At 42.8% G+C, this 18,790-nt stretch overlaps 1 pseudogene; it reads right to left on the reverse strand.

Moving 5' to 3' along the window:
* Positions 1-2,653: 2,653 nt before the first annotated feature.
* LOC118586168 lies at positions 2,654-13,950 on the reverse strand (annotated as a pseudogene).
* Between the last annotated feature and the right edge of the window lie 4,840 nt (positions 13,951-18,790).

The following is an 18,790-nucleotide window of genomic DNA, read 5'->3' on the forward strand; positions in this document are numbered from 1 at the left end:
AGAAAGGTGATCCATAGTGTTGAAGAAATGAGTACAGTTGAATTTTTTTATTTATTTATTTTTTGGCCAAAAGTCTCTTTACTGGTTTCTTGTATTTTTTCTTTCCCTCCAAACAAGATATTAAACTCAGTTAAATGGAACAGAGTAATGGCTCCCAAGTCTCCTGGAAACCTTCCTGTTATAGTTTTATTAACCTACATTTTTTATTTGAGCCTTTAGGGGAAAATGTGATTCAAACAGAGTCCATGAATGACCTGAGTTCAGAACCATTGTGGGTAAATGAGTCCTGCTCCTTATCTCAGAGATCTGACCCCCAGAACTTGCACTGCAATCGACACCCCACAGGGGCTCCTGACAGTCCCAGAGGCACTCCCAGCCACCACCAATATCAACAGGAAACATTGACCTTTTCAATAGTGTTATTCAACTTTCCTTCACAGGCCTCAGCAACCCTCCACTGCAGTTCTGACACCCTTTTGTAAAGTAGCCTACTTTTCTCACCCCACCGAATCAAATTGTGAGTGAGACTGTATTGAAATTTGATGTGTTCTCATTACTCACATGTCATTCAAACTCAATGTAATTCATACATTGTTCACGAGAGTTTACTAAAGACATTCAGAGGAGGAAAGCCTTTTCCATCCTTAGGATCATGGCACAATTTCATTTCCATTGAAAATATTAGGAGTATTCCCCCTCTTTCCTAAATCCCCCCACCAATTTCCCCAGTAGTAAAAGATAAACAAATCAAAAACTGGCATCTACTTCTTTCAATAAGCCAGATAATAAATTAAATATTATTTATTATTTACTAACAAAACAAAATTATCTTGGAGGACCAGGCACTAAGTAAGTGAGGAAGCTTAAGTGAGTTTCTCCACGTCACCAACTGCTATTTGATGCATTAAAGGGGAAATCTCAAAAAGTATCACATATGTGATCTCAAATAGCTTATATAGACATCTAAAACTCTCAGGTTAAAATGTCGCCATGCTCCAGTTCTGTCAACACTGGATTTATAGAACCGAGCAAGGAGATTTCCACTAACAAGAAATGAACACTCCTCTAGAGAACCTGGTCCTACTGATAGGCATTATATAACAAGGCAATTAAGACTCAAAATGGGGTAAAAATGGTAGGTAATGTTGATGCAAATACAATGTTGAGGAGTGTCATAAGTATTTTGCCTGTATTAGCTCTTTAAGTTTCAAAGCCCAATAGCGATGTACAGTTACAAATCCTATTCCACAGAAACAGAACTAAGAAAAAAGAAAGATTGAAATACTTGCCCAGATTGGCACCTTTGAGGGTCCGAGGTATCAGATTCTGTAATCCGGCTCTTGACACTACGGCCTGACAGTCAGCAGTCCTGCTCAGCAGGAGCACAAGTCATAGAGGTAACCTCATGACCAGCTTCAGTCAGTGATGTGTGACGAACTATGACGTGTAACTTCCAAAAAAGACTCTGGGACCCAAGCTGCAAACTTCTGCTGACATGATTGTAGGTAGCATCTATAAAACGTCCGAGGACAGCTTCCATCCCTGAAAGGTCACATGGCCTTGGGATAATATTCTCAGTGAAAGCTTAGGTGCATGTGACATTGCCCTTCAACAATGGGCAACCAAATTCTTCTGAGGGTAATAATAAGCCTCTCGAAGTTGGGATTATTTATTACATCTACAAAATTTACCTGTCCTGACGAATACATACTGTTCACACGTCAAGAGTCAGTGTACAGTCACCAGATTAAGGTTTGGAGGGGGATTCAGAATGAGTATAATTTATCCAGGTAAACATGGGAAAATAGGAAGAAAAAAGAAAACAAAAAGAAAGAAAGGTATAATGTCTTTGAGAACTTCAAGTGACTGAGAAAAGTACAGATTTTTTTTTAAGGATAAAAATCATAAAACATGTAATTATTCACACAAAGTTTGATGTGTTTAAAGACTGACTTTTCTCTGTAGTCAATTATTAAAGTCATGGTAATAAAAAGTTCTAAATGACTTGATATCTTGCGTATTTAAGGGCATCAAAGAATCTATTTCTTTGAAAAAATATTGGTGGCTTAATTGGGTCCCATCATAAAAATCACATAAAATCCTTGGGCCAGGGTGATTCTGAGTGGTTATACAGGCTGTTAGTGGCTAAGGTCACCTAGCTAGGTCTCCTGATTCATGGTTCACTCATACTCTCTGTACAATGAAGCTTCTCATTGTACTTTTGAATTATATTTTAAATTTGCAGGTAGACAAGAGAAATCCAGTGGCATATTATTGAAGGACAGAGTCATATACTATTAAAACTGTCCGATTTCTCAATAACTAATTACCTGGGATTCTGAGCTATGGAATAATTCCCTAAGGAAAGCCTTTCACAAATTTGCCTTATATCATGTGGCAGGTGGCAGAATTATAAAATGGCCTTCATTTGATTCCAAATTTCAGTTACTCCTTATACCTCTTCATAAACAGCCTGTATAAAGTAGAATCTGGCTATTCAATTTTCACTGCTCTTTCTCAGTGACTAGCAATCCTCTATGAATTATTTAGAAAACTTTGCCCAGGTAAACAATCTCTAAACAAACATTGCTCTGAAATGGGGTCGCTCATGGCAAATTGCCTTGGAAAGCTGTGCTGGGCATGTGTGTTTACATCAAAAGGGCAGATGTGGTACAAGCATAAGGAAAGCAGCCAGGTCTAATTCTGCACTGAACCCAGAGGCAGAACGTTGTGTTGAATTCAAGTTAGGGTCAGGATCGGAATCCATCTCAAACTCCCTCATGCGCAGATCCAGCCTTGAATTGCCTGTCCTCCGCTCCTGCTCTCTTGCAGGATTAGAGAATTGATGAGATATTGATGGAGGTGCTGCACAAGGAAGAAAAATGTCCCTCAAAAATGTGGTGAAAATTGATAGGAATATAGAGATTCTCTCCCCATGGACTCCTTCAAGCTATCAGTTTATATTCCTAGAAAACTGTTCCGATTTCTACTCTCTGTGCATACTGCCTTCAATAATATTAGTCTGCCTTCCTTCAGTGCTCGCTCTCTCTCCCCCCCCCCCCCCCCGCCTGCGTACACACACACACACACACACACACACACACACACACACACACACACCTTTTGCCTATCACAAAACAATTGTTCTCAATCACGTCTCTCACAAATGCTTCTTTGAACATTTTGATATGCCCATCTGGTCAGGCAGTGTGTTGGAACGCCCATTCAGTTAATTTCCCATTGGTCTGACAGAGTCTCCTGGGTTTCAGCTGACTTTTTCTTCTCAGTCAGCAGTCCCTCGAACATGCATGAGCACCGGCCAGAGACACAAGCTGTGACTGCAGCCCACACTGAAAAGCCTTCAGCTCTTCATGGGAGTAGGCTTTGCGTCTGTCAGCAGATACAAAATGCTTGTGTCTCTGATGCAGTGGGAACTGACCCATTTCTGGTCCTTCCTCTTCCTGATTGAGTGGGAAGCACATTGCCACAGGAAACAAGTCAAGTCTGTAAATGCCATGTGCTGTGGTGATATTTTATTTGTGTACTCCAGTAAAGCTTATCTGGAGATCAGAGGAAAAAGTCAGCCACTATAGTAAACATAGAGGTCAGGCAATGGTAGCACATGTCTTTAATCCTAGTATTCAAGAGGCAGAGATCCATCCAGATCTCTGTGAGTTCAAGGCCACACTGGGCCAGAGCCAAGCATGGTGGCACATGCCTTTAATTCCAACACTAGTTAACCATAAAGGTCTGGAGGTCTGTACAGACAGACAGGAAGTGACAGATCTGGGCAGAAAGAGGAAATGGTGTAGCTGTGCAGAGAGAGGAAGTGAGATGGCGGGGACAGAAAGGCATATAGGCGTGGGTATACAGTAAGTAGGTCTCTTTCAAGGCTGAGGAGTCAGTAAGGTGAGGCTGGCTGTGGCTTGACCTGTTCCTCTGATCTCTTGGTTTTCACCCCAATATCTGGCTCCTGGGTTTTTTTTATTAATAAGATGGTTTAGCAATCCATCTTACAATGTGCCTCCTTTGCTCACATCTCAGCAAAGAGAAGAGAAAGAATAAACCTTCATCAAGCCAGGAACTCTCAGATTTGAGAACATTGTAGGGGGGATGTTTGCTCACCTGCTTTTTGTTTTTTTTCTACCCTCCTCCTCTATGAAACTCACCTGAGTCATTGTAAGTTCATTTGTGATGGTCTCAGCCTGGGCAGCTAGCTCCTGCTTAACAATAAGCAGGGCCCAACCAATGTATCTTATTGGTACAAGACGAGAAGCCAGAGTGGAAGGAAAGCAGTAGAGGGATTTCCTATCCAGTCCCCCACACTATAGCCTTTTGGGCAACAGCTATGTCCTATGCTTTCTGCTACTCTTCACATTTCCTTCTCCCAAGTTCCAGTTTTTACTGGATCAATAATCTCGCCTCTGCAGGCCCACACAAAACAATTGGCCAGTCTCTGTTGAGGAGGCTGGGGCCAGATGCTCAAGTGGGGTGGGGCAATGCTGATTCCAATGTCTTCGAATCTTAAACCTCCTTGTTAGTCCCCTGGAGCTTCTGCTCCCAGCACACCTCAGCAAGTATTCTTCTTATTAAAAACAAAACAATCCTGCACCATTGGAATTGAAAGTTTCTTTTATTATTGAGACCTAACTAACATAACTTACTTGGCCATTATGCAAATTATAATGTCATTAAGTAGAAGCTATTACCGGCCAATCAACACAAAATAATAAAGCAAGAGCCACTTGTCTCTAAGAGATATTTGCTTGCCCGTGTTCACAGGCAGCATGTGGACCTAAGGAACGGAGGGAGAGGTCCCTCTCTCTGGGGCCCTGCAAGATGCTAATAAGTGTCTGCTAGTATTGTGATCCACTGATGGATAAAGATAACATTGCATACACAGACGCAATTAGTGTGTTGTATTCAGCCATAAATAAAAATGAAATTATTTCATATAAAATGGATGAAACGTGATCATATTAAGCAAAATATATGAGTTGAGAAGTAAAAAAAAATTCTACTTCATAAATAAATGAGATTTCAGTTTAAATATTTTTCACTTGACTATTATATTTTTATCTGGTTGAATGAATGATGATCAGCATACTTCAAAGACATGTATGCACTAGACATGATGGCATATACCTGCCAGCACTCTGGAGGCTGAGATGAGATCACAAAATTTGAAGCCCGCCGGGGCTACCAGATTCGACCTCAAAAACTATACATAGATAGATAGACAAGTAGGTAGGTAGGTAGATGGATGGATGGATGGATGGATGGATGGATAGATAGATAGATAGATAGATAGATAGATAGATAGATAATGTATATGAGTGTGTGAAATATATTTATTTACATATATTCTGTTTTGCTTTTTATTGTTGTTGCTGCTTTGAGATAGGGTCTCCCTATGTATGCCAGGATAGCCTCAAACTTGCCATCCTCCTGCCTCAGCCTGCTATGTGCTAGGATTGCAAGCATACTACCACTCCAGCCTTATTTCATTCTGCCTTTGTTGGCTTGTACATACTAATGAAGATCTATATATTTCTACACATGCACACACTATGCACTGGTTAAATACACATCCCCTCTACCTACCCTACCTTCCCTACTTCTATGATTACTATTTTACATTCAGAAGGACATACTTTAACTTCTACATATGAAAGAGAATGGGTAGTAATGGTCTTTCTGTGTTCATACATCATTCAATACATTTTTCTCAACAGACGTGGATACTTCTTCACAGCTAAATAATAGACCATTGTGTATAGGTACCACATTTTCTTTATCCATTCTTGCATTAATGGACACCTGGTTTGTTTTAACTGTTATGAGCAATGCTGCAGTCAACATGAGCATGCAAGTATTAATAGTGTACTGATTTTCTCTTTTATGGATACCAAAGTGATTTGAATGGAAATGGTCTCCATCCACTCATATATTTGAATAATTAATCCCCTGTTGGTGGAACTGTTTGGGAAGGATTAGGAGGCGTGGCCTTATTGGAGAAAGTGTGTCACTGAGGGCAGGTTTTGGGGGTTTAAAGACTCCACACAAAGAACACCATTCCCAGTCTCTTCTCTCCTCTCTTCTTCTTCTTCTTCTCCTCCTCCTCCTCCTCTTCCTTCATCTTCTTCTTCTTCTTCTTCTTCTTCTTCTTCTTCTTCTTCTTCTTCTTCTCTCTCTCTCTCTCTCTCTCTCTCTCTCTCTCTCTCTCTCTCTCTCCCTCCTTCCCTCCCTCCCTCCTACTTCTAGAAGTGAGCTATCAGCTACTGCTCCAGCACCATGCCTGCCTGCCCACCTACCTGATTCCAATCTCCCTGCCATGATGGGTCATGAACTCTAACCTTCAGAAACCATAAACCCCAAATAAATGCTTACTTTTTTACATTGCCTTGGTATAGTGTTTTATCACAACAAAAGAAAAGTAGCTAACACAAATACATACAGACATGGGAAATCTGGATCATGTGCTAGATGCTAACCTGTGGAAAAGAAACCAAAGCATGCATTTGCTATTCATCTTTCTTTTGTCTGACCCATATGCACTGCATCTAAACCCTCTACTGTATGAAGAAGGCTTGGCCACTGAAGTCCCACTCAAGGCATTCAAAGTTTTCTCTTGTTTTTTAACAGACTTAATTCACCTTATTTATTTATTTACTTTTGCACAAGAGCCTGCGTCCTCTGAACAGAAACTTTGGTGTGCGTTTTCACAGATGGTCAGTAAATTCCTGATAAAGACACTTGGTAAACACAGTCTTTATTTAAGCCTTGGAGATGTGGAGGAGGAGGCAGTCTCTTAACACAACCTTTGACCCGCTTTTGGAGGCCTCAGAGGTGGGGCAGTCTGGACTCCTGAAGAGGTCAGAACGTCTGGGGTCACTGAGGTGATGGAGGGTCCTGTTCAAGATGAGGTGGCACCCTCCAGGACTGGGAAATCCAAACTGGAAACGTTGTCACAAGAAGGTCTCATCAAGTTTTCCAAGAAGCAAATGATGCTACCAAAAGTAAAGCTTGTTGTACAGAATTAGACAAAGAAATTAAAGAACTCAAATCAAAGAACTGAGGCTATTATTAAGGCTCTAAGAATACCAGATGCTGGAGCCTGGTATGGAGCTTGGTGTGGTGGAATATGCCAGCAGTCGAAGAACTCAGGAGGCAGAGCCACTGTAGATAAAGTTCTGAAAACATGCTGCAGTTGCTGCTCAATATGGAAACCACACCAGGGGCTGAGATGATCCTCAGGGAAGCAAGAGGAAACTACAATGAAAGGTCTCTGAAATTTTGTCCCTTGAGCTCACACATGTTGTACTGCGCACCTTCAATCAAGCCTGCTGTGGGATGGTCTTTCTGTACGCCATAAATATATGTTGCTCCCATTGATTAAGAAACAACACTGCTTTGACCTATGTTAAAGCAGGATAAGAGTCAGGTGGGAAATCCCAGTAGAGAGAGAGGGGGAGCAGAAAGGTGGAGTCAGAGCAGAAGCCATCCAGCTGCCCAAGGAACAAGATGCCAACAGACCGGTAATGCCACAGCCATGTGGCAAAATATAGATTAATAGAAATGGGCTAATTCAAGATGTCAGAGCTAGCCAGCAATAAGCCTGAGCCATAGACCAAAGAGTTTGTAATTAATATAAGCCTCTATGTGTTTACTTGGGACCAAGCGGCTGGGGGACACAGGAAAACTTCTGGTTACAACAGTCACTTTCCAGAGGTCAGGGGTTGAGTAGCTGTGGATCTTGGAGATGGCATCAAAGGTGGCCTTGGCAAAGTTTCCGAGGGTGGCAGTGTAGTTCCTGGCTGTTGTGTAGCAGTTATCAATAGTGACCATCATCAGTAGCTTCTTAGGCACAGGATCAGGGAGAATGCCAGTGCCTCCAGGGACAGGGATGAGACCAACACGGAGCCACAATGGCTTGTCACTTTGCACAGAACAGTTTGGAACTTGTCAATCTTGTTCCCCAGGCAGCCTCTCCTCACAGGGGCAATGGAACGATGATGGCCCCTCAAATAGCAGCCTCTACCACCTTAGAGCACTTAACACCAAGATCATCATGACCATTGTAGTCCTCAAGAGCAACAAAAGCCTGAACCTGGTCCCCTGGTCAGCCTGAGTCTGCTTCTACATTGGCAGTATCTTTAGAACCTCATCCTTTAGGCTTGCACCCCAGAAAAAGTCTATAATCTCGGATTCCTTCATGCCAGGGAAGAACATGGAGATCTCTTCCAGGGACTTGATCTTCATGTCCTTGACCAGGTAGCCCAGCTTGGTGACAAGGATTCACTTCTAGTCTTTGGCTTTACCTCTATGAGCCCCGCTGTTTTGACCAAGACCATAGCCCCCAAAACAGAGATCAAATCCTCTGTAGAAGCCTCCAGGGCCTCCTAATCCTGGACCCCCAGGGCCCTCATGCTATACTGAGCCATCTGCTGTTTGGTGTTTTCCTAAAGAAGCAAGGCATTCAGCGTTCTAAGCATTTTCCCTAGTTCCACTTTTATACCTTTTGTTACTTTGGGAAGGTTCATTTGTCTGTTATTTTTTAAACAGAGATTCACTATTCAGCCTTAGTTGATCTCAAAGTCATGATCACCCTGCCTCCCTGCTGAGTGTTGGGTTTGCAGGTGCAAGCCACAATGCCTGGCTTCTAACTCCCTGTGGAAACAGGTCAAAGCAACCTGTATTGTACCAAGCAGACTCCTTACTCAGACCCTGAATAGGGCGAGAATGGTATTAGGAGATACTGGGAGAATCTATGATGTGGGCATTGGGAAGGTGCTCATAATCGAGGGAGGAAAACCACTCACATGTAAGCACGTGCCATCTGTCACCACAACGGAAAGTTGATGAGGGTGTGGAACCAGCAGAAACAAAGAGTTGTACCATGTCCAGACCCTAAATAATCTTGAAATGTTGTCTTAGTGTGGGTTTCTGTTGCTGTGAAGAGAAACCATGACCATGGCAACTATTATAAAGAAAACATTTAATCAAGTGGAGGTGGGGTAGCTTACAGTTTAAGAGATTCACTCGATTATCATCATGGCAGGGAGCATGGCGGCATGTGGGCAGAGGTAGTACTGGAGCTGACAGTGCTAAATCTTGCAGGCAACAGGAAATCAACTGACTGTCACACTGAGTGAAGCTAAAGAAAGAAACTCAAAGCCTGCCCCCACAGTGACACACTTCCAACAGAAGGTGTGGCCCAGATTAAAAGTGTGCCCTCCAGCCTCAAGGTCTGGATTAAAGGCGTGTGTCATCCAGCCTCCAACAAGACCACAGTTCCTCCAACAAGGCCACATCTCCTAATAGCGCCACTCTCTATGAGCTTATGGGGGCCAAATACATTCAAACTGCCACAAACATTTATGCAACTTGGCTTAGACTCCCATCAAGCAGCTTCTCAGGTTTCCCCTTTGCCCTGTCTCTGAGCAGGAACATTTCAACAGAGAGCCTGTGTCTGCCCAACCTTTGGATGAGGAAAGAGGGAGCTGGTATTTGTCTCTTTGAAGGAGTATGTATGTATTTCAGGAGGGACCCTGATGACGCTGTCCCCAGCTGGCCTGACAGAATAAAATACTGGCATGTGAACTGAACCTAGAAACAGAGAACCTTCGGGGATGTCAGGTAGGCAGAGGTATTCTTGTGTGGGATAGGCATGAAGTCTCAGGACCTGGGGATAAACTACAGAATAAGCTTCTACTAAGTTCCTAGGAAACCTCATCTTCTGATACCAAGATCTGGGCTGGACTTACTGACTCTGACAAAACATGGCAAATATAATGGGTTTGAAACTAACTGGGTATGAGGCTCCAGATCCCATGCTCTTTCTCTTATTCCTTCCTCAGAAGCTTTCAAATGTCATCACAGCCTCAGAGAACAGCTTGCCTGCCATTTCAGGGAGACCTGGCACTAGACATCCCCAGGTAAGCATATCATTCCTGATCCAAATGAAACCAGGAGGGAATTGTCAAATCAAGCCTTTAAATGTTGAGGTACATTACTACACAGGAAAAGATAAGTCAAGGGCAGCCCATAAAAATTGGTTAGCCTATTGTAGTCCATACTGGAAATGATCAGGAAGTGGCCCTTCTTATTTGGAAAGACTCAGATAAAGTGATTGCTGGCGCCAGCCTTGTTTCTCAGGACTGAAGAATAGACAGGGCAGTGCAAGGATTGCTGCCTTTCATAAAACCGGCTTTCACACATCTCATCTCACACTTCTACAAAGCCTTTGCCCCAATCCCCGTCTCCCGGGCTTCTTCGTTTTAAGATCTCAAAATTGCATAGCATTACATAGTATTAACAGCAGCTCTAAGTGCATTACCTCTGAAAGTCACATGGTTTGTTCATTCCAAGGGAGCAGCACCTATTTTTATGCTGTCCCAAAAGAAAAAGAACAAGAGCTCACCAAGAAAAAGATTCTTTTTGGTGAGAAGTCAATTTGAAGGAAGTGAAATTAAAATTATTTGAGGGGTCTGACACTTAATGAATTTGTAGAGGAAAAAAAACGTGAAACGTGTGTAAAACCTCAAGAAAGTGGTATTTAGAAAAAACTGAAAAAAAAATAAATCAATGTAATCTAAGTCTGAGCTGATGGGGTCTTGCTTGATTTAAGTTCTCTCATTAAAAAGTCATATAGATTTCTTTGCTCTTTCATTTCGAACAATAGCTTACATCTATAACCTTGTCAAAAACACAGAAATCAGAGGAAATAGCAAGGCCCAGAGGACCAGGTAAAACTTTAGGACTTGAAGGAATTTAATTTAAGTACCACCACTAACCTTCTGGAGGTTACAGGAACTCTTTTAAGCTAATTAAAAACTATCTATGGAGTAAAAATAAATGTAATCATCCACCTCATAGGGCTGTGTTGGGACTAACAAATAAAATGGACTGCAAAGCACTTAACCAAATAGAACCAGCCAGCCTGGAACTATATGCTATGCTAACAACATTTTAGTGTCCTCATTTAACCCCTAGAAATTGAAAAACACTGACTACAGACCTCTGAGCACAGAGAAAGAAAACAGTGGTTGACTGTTTGCAAAGCAAAGCTCTCACTTGAAGAAAGTGTCAAAGGCTTGCCATTCCAATATAATTAAAATGAAAAATAGTTTCCCTGATGGAAAGACAGCAAGAAATGACAATAAAAACTATAATAATTGACCACTCTGTGACTCGTTGGGGGCTAGCTAGATGCTAGGCAACGCATAATTCCATTATTGATTCACTCATCACAACACTCCCACTGATTGGGGACATTTAAACATGTTGCATAAAGGGAATTTAGTAATAAATAGGTCACTCAGTGAAGATCTGAGCTGATATCCAAATGAGAACTTTTTAGTCCAAAATAAATCTGCTAGTAGATGTAGCACTATGCTGGGAACATAAATGCCCTGCATTGGGAAGTATTTGGGTTGGTTGGTTGGTTTGTTGTTTGTTTTTTACTGAAAAGAAAGATTCTAAGATCATTTGGAGAACAACTCTAATGCTCTTCCCATGCTTGGCTCTTTGAGGGCTCTCCACCCTATCATACAACAGGACCAAGGACACCATGTATCCTGAACATGGCAATACACAGGCTGGCATTGTACAAGTAGAAAACATGGAAAGTTCCATCTAAACAGAAAGGATGAGTGTTGGCCAATCAGATCATCTCTGTACCCCATTTGATCATATAATAAATTGGCAAGTGGAAACAAGAGGCCAGAACCAAATACTCACACTGTCCTGCTAATTCATATTCATGACAAATAGCTGAAACAAAATCAATCCCCCTGCTCCCAGGAGACAGTTGTGCACGTGGATGGCTCGTCTATGATTGTCTGGCTTCCTGGCTCTATAGCATTCAGTCTCCATGGTTGAACTGTGTGCAGTCTTGAAATCATGCTAGGCCAGGGTCAGCATCCTGAGGAAGCATGCATTCTGACCGAGATTCAGGGAGGAAGATCCTTATTGAAGAGTACACTAGGAAATAGTACCGCTGAAGAAGTGGGAGAAGCAGGAAACTGGGAGAGTCAGAGGCCCAGAGCATCCTGGCAGGAACTCTCACAGGGATAGCCATTCTGAAATGGTCTGAAGCCACACAGAATAGCCTTAGCCCTTATAAGCCTATGCAGACTAGTCACTGGGCAGGGATTTCACAGCAAGGGGTAGATGTTGGGTAAAAGAGTCCCCTACTTGCTCAGAGACAAGCTCAGCCATGGACAAACAGGAGGAGCCATGCTTCCTAGCAGCCAGACAAGCCCCATGAATCTCCCTTAAAATAAAAGCTGGGAAGCCCACACCAACCATAAGGAACCGCTTCAGATTTTGAACTTTGTGGGGAAATTACCAGAAGAACCAAGATGGTGTTGGGGGACACCCAAGGTCAACTCGATATCTCACTGGGCAATCTAAAAAGCTTATTCCTCAAAGCAAACTAGACCTTCATCCTCCAGGGACCTGAACACCTGCACAAGCCCCTTTCCAGTCAGGGTCACTGGGTTGTTGTAACTGTCACTGCACAATTAACATTGAGCAGTGGAGTGTCAAACGATGCCCTGGGCATGCTCTGCATAAGTATGTTGTTCTTTGGGTTGCTGCCACGAAGCAGTCAGCCAGCCACATCTTACTGACTGATGATCTCTGTCAGTACATTGTCTCTCTTCTTTTTTTACTGGTCTCTTAAAACATGAATAAGTCCACAGTGACCAGGTAGTAGTTAGAGCAAAAAGTGAAGGAGTTTTTCTGTGTCTTGTAATGGAAATGGTCAGTAGTCAGTATGGAAATCCACAGAAGCTGGAAGAGCAAATGATCTTCTGTTGCAGCTAGGGGGCATGGTACATACCTATCATTCAAGCACTTGGGGGCAGAGGCAGGAGGACAGGGAGTTCAAATTCAGCCTAGGCTATGGAGTTAGACCCTGTGGTTCAAAAGACCAGAGAGAGGAGGCCTACATAATAAAATGCCATCACAAGCAAACCACAGCCTGATTTAGGTCCTGGGTGTAAAAGGATGGGCTTGGAGAGGAATTTAGGGGAGAGCTCTTGAGGATGACTTATTCTCAGCATAGGAGAGAAGGATCTAGCCTCAGAGTCTGCTGAAGAGGGAAGGGTGAAGCAAAGAGATGAGAAGGGAGTAAGAGGAGGCAGCTAGATGGGTAATGGGTTAAAGGACTTTGTCAAATGTGGTGGCCATTGAGAAATGCCAAGGTGGTAAGACAGTCCAAAAAACTCAATTCAGAAATGTGATTTAAGATTGTTTGCTGTGTGATGTAATCTCTCCCCTCTGACCAACTTTCAATAAATGTTCTATTAAAAAAGAGATAAGAGAGGAAAGATGAGAGAGCTATAATTTAATAGAATCACAAGGAGTTATTGTAAGCAGGGGTATTTCTGTTTCCAAGATCAATCAATTAACATATGGTATATGACATAAGCCAACACATTGGGTTCACATCTTGCTAAGAACAAAGTCAAAATCAGCACAATGAGATATTAAAAAGTGGGAAATATTGTTGACCCACAGCAGGTGAGAAAAGCACAGGCATTCCTTCTAAAGCAACACAGTCCTCTAACCAGGAGCCCAGACGCAAATGGGGGTCAGCCATTTCTAACTGTGTTTCCTTGAGTCAACTCCTGAGCATGCTCAGTTTAAGGTCGTAGAGCCCATGTGTGAAATATTAAACTAATAAACAGGAATGCCTCTGGGCACACTCCATTTGCAACCTGAAATCTGAGCTGAAACTAAAGAAAAGACGCTATGAAGATGTTTTAGTCTTCCTCTGAAGGGATCCGCCTGCTTAGTGGCTAACATAACAGGACACTTAGGCTATGAGGGCTTCATCTTCAAGCTAGTACCTGGGCTGAATGGCCACAGTTCCACTCCATCACTGGCTTGGATAGGGATCTTCGATGTGGTGTGTCGAGTCAAAGGACAATTCAGTCCCATGGTCATGAGGCTGCTATTTGTCTTGTTCACCATAAAAGGGATCCTTTGGTCTGAGGTGATATGATACAAGCTACCTGTTGGCACATCACTGTCTAAGTTCTGAGACAGGGAGATCTTGCAAGCAGGAAATCAAACCCACATTACAAAACTTGCAGAGCACCAGCACCACCTTTGCACAGCAATGGTTTAGTTTCAACATGAAACCTTTAAATGACCAGCTAAACCTTCCTCCACACTTACATTTTTCAAGAACCTGATGGTTCTTAAAGGAACTTTTACTCGAGGCTGGTAGGGGTATAAACTAGTTCAGCCACTATGGTAAGCGGTATGATGAGTCCTCAAAAAAACTAAAAATAGAACTGCTGTGTGATCCAGCTATATCACACGTGTACGACAAATTCAGCATATAATAGAAACACTTGTGAATTCCTGCTTATTGTGGTGCAATTCACAGAAGCCAAGTTATGGAAAGCCTAGATGTCCATCAAAGAATAAAGAAAAGTGAGATATTATATATGTATATATTAGAGTGTTGTTCAGTCATAAAGAAAAATGACATTGTGCTATTTACAGAAATTGAAACTCATAATGCTAAGTGAAATAAACCAGATTTATACAAATAATCACAAGTTTTCTTTCATACATGGAATTGGGGGTTGGGGGGTAGAGGGACATAAAAGCATAATAGGGGGTTATTAGAGGTATGGAAAGAGGGGAGAAGGGATAAGAAAAGGTGAGAGAGGAGGTGAATATGACCAAAGATATTATGAGCATGGATGAAATGGCATGATACTCATTAATCTGTACAATTAATCTATACAAGAAAGAAAAAAGAAATGCATAGTTCTTTGATCTTCTCTTCCTAAATTCATCTAGACTTCATCTCTTTGGGGGGATTCAAATGTTTTAGTCTAACTACCTCAGCCGCCCATCCCAGAGGAAAACAGGCTGCCCTCTGCCAACCTGTCTTGGGATTCCTCAGAGAGGTTATTCTTACTAATTGAATTGTGAGCTCCATCAGTTGGGTTGAAGGATCCTTTCACTTATATCTTTTATTACTGTATTTATGGTTACAGTTGGGATCTGGAATGTCCCCATGGTGACACATTGATGCTACTGGGAAGTGGTAGGTCTTAAGAAGTAGAGCCCTAGTGGGAAGTTTTAAGTAATCGGGGACATGTTCTCAAAAGAGCTAACTGGGACTGGACTCCCTCTGTTTTTATGCCTCAGCCCTTAGGTGACCAGTTTTGTCCTGTATTTCCTGCTGTGCCAGCCCAAAGCAATATGCGCCAGTTGTGCCTGGGCTGAAATCTGTGAGCCTAAGGAATGTGTCTTCTTTATAAATTGATTGTCTCAGGTTTTTGCTACAGTGCAGAGAGCTAACTAACATAACCATCAAGTCCTTCTCTGCCTGAGAAAGCTGAAAGGCGGCATCTGTCAGTTATCCGCTAAGCTTTGGGGAGGGATGGAGGGGTTATGCTCAGCACCATACCATCCAGCAAAATAAAATAAAAACTCACTGTACTAACACTCTCATGAATTCTTGTTTTCCTCATTAGAGCTAGAATTTTCCCCAGCCCAGTCCTCCTAATTTATGTTTTAGTCACAAAGGCAGTTTGGTTCCTTTTCTCATTCTTAGGCTTCCCAAGCCTCCTTCTAAAATCTGTTTTTTATAGCCAAATGTCTCATCTATTCCAAAGGAAAAAAATCTGCCACTTTCTCAGGACTTAGCAGCACCTAGTGTCTGCTGGGATTTAAAATAACAAATTGCTTCCCTTATACATAAAGACCAGTCAGGTACAATAGACTCTTAAGGAGCTTTCTGTCTCAAAAGTTTTCCACTCTCTGTAAGACTTTCCACAGGCATGGGAAGGTTGAACGATGGCCATAACTAAACCGTGTGACTCCCTCACAGTTGATAGATCCTCAAGGGACTCCCTGATCCAAGTTGGAACCCTCCGATTCCCTGTCCCGAGAATGTGAGTCAGGAGCTGGACCAGAAATTAGAATCATGTCACAGTTCTCACCCAAACTCCTGCCATACGGGTCCCTGGTGGTGTGGCTCCCATCCTCCCCAACACTAGGATGGTCAGCCCTTTTTCCCATGCTTAGACAATACCACAGCCCCTTCACTGCGTAACCTAGGAGGGGCTCATGTTCAGTACTTTTTACTTAAAATGCCCGTAGTGAAGAGAGACTTTGGAAAACCCCATAAAGAAAGCCATGCAGATTTTCAGAGCAGAACACTTAACAAATTCTTCAGAAAGTCCAGGTTAGTTCTTGTCCTCTGACCAAAGAGCTGGTCAGGCATCATTGTCAGGAACTGAAATGACTGTGATCTTGTATCCAGATGAACTCATTTTATAGGGCAATCCAGGAGACTGTGCAACACAGAATAAGGAAATCACGGACACAGAGGATTTCAGAGACACTGGGGGCATCGGCAACTCATTCCGGGACTTAGTCATCATTGCAGAACAGCAACCGACGGATCCTAGGAGATCTAGGAACTCCTACACAACCACAATGTGTGTTAAGAAGTTGGGGCAGAAAGGTACCTAAAAGCTGTTTTCCTTCAAAAAAATTAAAAAATTTTTTAAAAGGTTACCCATTCCCCAGACGCTGCCATTTCCAGGAATAACAATGACATGCCGGTGCTTGGCAGAGTGTGACCAGCTGTGTGCACGGCCTGCTTCCTCTCTTACCAGTGCTATCCCTCCTTCCACATCCTTGGATTCCAAAGCAAAACCTAAAATTAGTCTGATCTTAGCATTTAAGACACACTCTTCTTCTGCCTCCAGAAGGTAATGAGCAGTCTACCCCACTTGGATTTCCTTTTCCTAATTACTCTAAAAATTAAATCAAATGCTTGCTGCCTCCCTCCATGCTGCTCCTCGGTGGCAAGGGGATAAAATCCAGCCGCTGTGAGGAGGCAGCTATGGAGCCTTCCTCCTTCCTTGCCAGCACCTCTCTTTCCCCCTCCAGACAGCCCGACTTCTCTTCTTTATTTCTATGGGAATCAATCCGAAGTTCACATTGCAGAGAGCATCTTCTTGGGTGAGGAAAAGATGGCCTTCCATTTTGTAGTCAGGAAGCCTTTGTTTCGCCTGATGTCTTTAATGCAAGACTGGAGAAGTCAGGGGAGGGTACTGGAATCCCAGCACTACTTAAGCCATGATACCTAATGTCCAGCTTTGCCCTTCACAACTCAGCTGCCATCTCTTTCTCCTCTCCCTCATTTCTGCTGAAAACTGATCTCATTGTTCTTGTCCACATGAAAGGGCCCAGGCTCAGGCATTTCAATTGGCTTTGGCTCAAGAATAAAAGATCCCCTTTAAAGTGAAAATCATGACTTTTTGCCAATTCAAATCACATTACTTATTTCACCTCCCAGGCAGGCAGGCATGCCAAGCGCTGCCCTCTTCAGGGCCCATGCACACTGCTGAGAGGTCTGGCAGCCTGCCATTTCACTGACAATGTGCTGGCTAGTGTGACCTGTGGGTTGATGGGGAGACCTCAGAAACGTCCTCAGACAGGTCTGCCATCATTCACAGCATTCAGAACCCTGCTACACAGTTCCACATGGTGTCTCAAAGGGGCATGTTGCCAATTGACTGGATTTTTGGCATTGTTTAGGAGCCATTAAAGAGAAACTCTGCTGTTTATCGGCAGCCTGCAAGCAGAAGCGGATGAGATCTTATTTGTAGAGTGAGGCATTCTGAAGGGTTCAGAGGCGACCAGTGTAGCTCGAGCACTGTCTCTAGGGCTCTGTGGAAGTAAAGCTCACAGCTGAGACACCAGAGCTGTGAGACCCCTTCCTTTCCAATAATGACCCCCTGCTTCTAGCAGGGTCCCATGAGTCATCAGTCTCCAGGTAGACAGACTCTTGGGTTCCAGTTCTGATCTGTATGTTCTTAGCAGGTACAGAAGGAGCAACAATTCAGAAAAAGGGCAATGTCATTTCAGTTAGCATCGGATGCAAAAATGCAATGGGAAGGTGAATGATGGAAAAAGTATATAGGAATTTGCTGTTTTGTTCTTACATGTTTCTGTAACTTTGAACGTCATTTTTAAATAAATAAAATAGTACCAACAACAGCACCCTACTCAGCACACATGATAAACTGGACTTGGGTGTGCATGCCTGTAATCTCAGCATTCAGAAGCCTGAGGCAGGAAGACTAGTCTTGAATTTGAGGTCAGTCTGAGTTATACAGGAAGACCCCATCAGAAAGAGAGGGGGGTGCATGGTAATGAAACTTTGAACTCACCCAAATCTAACAGAGTTGGTATTTGTAGAGGTCAGGAGAGCACCACAGGAAGAATGGAACATGAAATAGTCAGGACTGGAGTAATGGGGGAAAAAATCTCCCTGGCATATAAGCAGATGAAAGGCTTTACTATACAAATGTATTCCCTGCCTTAGTTTATGAGTCTAGTTTGAACACAACAGCCACAGAGAAACTGTCACTGCGTTCTATTTGCAAGTCTTGAGGCTTATCCATATATTTCCAGACACTTTTTCTGTCAGTCACAAAGAGCCCTCAGAGAGTCCTCAATCTCTGCATTAGCATCAGGCAAACACAACCTAGAGATGAGTTGAAACGTGGTAAAAACATGGCCACGAGACAGATTAAAATGAGCCAAGTTTTTGCAGCAGCCAACTGAGGTGGCAAAGTTTAATCAATAATGATAAAGAGTTCCTTATCAAGAAAATTATTCACAGTGATGAAGGAGGTGGGGAGGCTGCCAGTGAGTGGAAGGATGCAGAGCTCTGTGTCTAGGAGAGGGTACGTAACAGATCGCCCAGGTGGGTTATATAGTGCTTCGTTTGGAGACA

Source organism: Onychomys torridus, chromosome 6, assembly GCF_903995425.1.
Source record: "Onychomys torridus chromosome 6, mOncTor1.1, whole genome shotgun sequence".
Taxonomy (NCBI): Eukaryota; Metazoa; Chordata; class Mammalia; order Rodentia; family Cricetidae; genus Onychomys; species Onychomys torridus.